We start from the raw sequence: 2,500 nt of genomic DNA, 5'->3' as shown, positions 1-2,500 counted from the left end.
TCTATCAAGAAGGCCATGGACAGTGCTTAGCAACCACGAAAGCTTCCAAGAGTTGAAACATTGCCTATCAAGTAGGCCGTACCAGCCCATAGCAACCCAACCAAGATACTCTAACAGGCCAAGATTGGTTGGAGACTTCAAAATTTTGCTAAGTCCATGGCCACCATAAGCCATTTCTATCAAGAAGGCCATGGACAGTTCTAAACAACCACGAAAGCTTCCAAGAGTTGAAACATTGCCTATCAAGTAGGCCGTACCAGCCCATAGCAAACCAACCAAGATAATCTAACAGGCCAAGATTGGTTGGAGAATTCAAAATGTTGCTAAGTCCATGGCCACCATAAGCCATTTCTATCAAGAAGGCCACGAACAGTGCTTAGCAACCACGAGAGCTTCCAAGAGTTGAAACATTGCCTATCAAGTAGGCCGTACCAGCCCATAGCAACCCAACCAAGATACTCTAACAGGCCAAGATTGGTTGGAGATTTCAAAATTTTGCTAAGTCCATGGCCACCATAAGCCATTTCTATCAAGAAGGCCACGAACTGTGCTTAGCAACCACGAAAGCTTCCAAGAGTTGAAACATTGCCTATCAAGTAGGCCGTACCAGCCCATAGCAACCCAACCAAGATAATCTAACAGGCCAAGATTGGATCTCAAAATGTTGCTAAGTCCATGGCCACCATAAGCCATTTCTATCAAGAAGGCCACGAACTGTGCTTAGCAACCACGAAAGCTTCCAAGAGTTGAAACATTGCCTATCAAGTAGGCCGTACCAGCCCATAGCAACCCAACCAAGATAATCTAACAGGCCAAGATTGGATCTCAAAATGTTGCTAAGTCCATGGCCACGATAAGCCATTTCTATCAAGAAGGCCATGGACAGTTCTAAACAACCACGAAAGCTTCCAAGAGTTGAAACATTGCCTATCAAGTAGGCCGTACCAGCCCATAGCAACCCAACCAAGATAATCTAACAGGCCAAGATTGGTTGGAGATTTCAAAATTTGGCTAAGTCCAGATTTTTTTACCCTTCGGGAATACAACCCTAGTTCACCAAGTTGAACGCGAAAAACTGTCCATAGGATACGCACAAAACGTTTATTGAGTTGGTCACCATATGTGGAAATTATGGTGAAAATAAGCCAAGTTCCGGAGTTTTTAACTCACACGAAACCACGAAAAACTTTCATTAGGAAAACTTGGTTGGAGCACCCTACTGCAGAACACACCGACATGGACGAAAGGGTCGATTGGCTAAGAGAAAAAATTTTTGCGGGACCACTCAAAACATCATAGTTAGACCTAGCAAATGATGAAAAGTGAAACCCGCGATCGATTGGAGAAACCTTATTTTACACTGAAAAATTCCACATAAGGAAAATTTGTATGGAGCACCCTACTGCAGAGCACACCGACAGGGCCGGGAAGGAAGGCCCGGTCCAAGAAAAAATTTTTGCGGGACCACTCAAAACATCATAGTTAGACCTAGCAAATGATGAAAAGTGAAACCCGCGATCGATTGGAGAAACCTTATTTTACACTGAAAAATTCCACATAAGGAAAATTTGTATGGAGCACCCTACTGCAGAGCACACCGACAGGGCCGGGAAGGAAGGCCCGGTCCAAGAAAAAATTTTTGCGGGACCACTCAAAACATCATAGTTAGACCTAGCAAATGATGAAAAGTGAAACCCGCGATCGATTGGAGAAACCTTATTTTACACTGAAAAATTCCACATAAGGAAAATTTGTATGGAGCACCCTACTGCAGAGCACACCGACAGGGCCGGGAAGGAAGGCCCGGTCCAAGAAAAAATTTTTGCGGGACCACTCAAAACATCATAGTTAGACCTAGCAAATGATGAAAAGTGAAACCCGCGATCGATTGGAGAAACCTTATTTTACACTGAAAATTCCACATAAGGAAAATTTGTATGGAGCACCCTGCTGTGGTCACCATCGGTCGAGTTGGTCGAGACGGGCAAAAAATTTTTTTTTCCATATCGTCTCAAAACATGATTTATGGACCTTGTAAATGTTGAAAAGTGAAACGAAATCACTTTTGGAGCGATGAAAATTTTGTATGGGAGGTCCCTACCCGGAACAAATTTTACTAGTAAAGTCATCATTCCGCGACGAGAAATTTGAAAATGGTCAAATATGGTTAAGATGTCATGTTCATTCCCTACTATGGGGGACCAGGTCGTCACGAAAAAATTTTTTTCTCGACCTGGTCAAATGTGGTTCTGCGACGGAGGTTAAACTAATATTGCATAATTTGGGCCAAAAACCCCCCTCTGTCAGATATTGTACCCGTTCAAGAGCAATAGCAGACCACATAAGTTGAGCTTTGAGGTATCTGAAAGTTGAATATAGAGCGAGGTTCTAAGCGAAGGGATAGCTTAACGTTGAGCATTGAACGCAAAAAAGCTTAGAGATAAGCTTAAGATACAAGGGTTGTGGTGCAGAACACAGCTTAACGTTGAGCTTTGAACGC

The sequence above is a fragment of the Anopheles marshallii genome (genome assembly GCF_943734725.1).
Source record: "Anopheles marshallii chromosome X unlocalized genomic scaffold, idAnoMarsDA_429_01 X_unloc_254, whole genome shotgun sequence".
NCBI classification, from domain to species: domain Eukaryota; kingdom Metazoa; phylum Arthropoda; class Insecta; order Diptera; family Culicidae; genus Anopheles; species Anopheles marshallii.
This window is presented reverse-complemented; position numbering follows the sequence as displayed.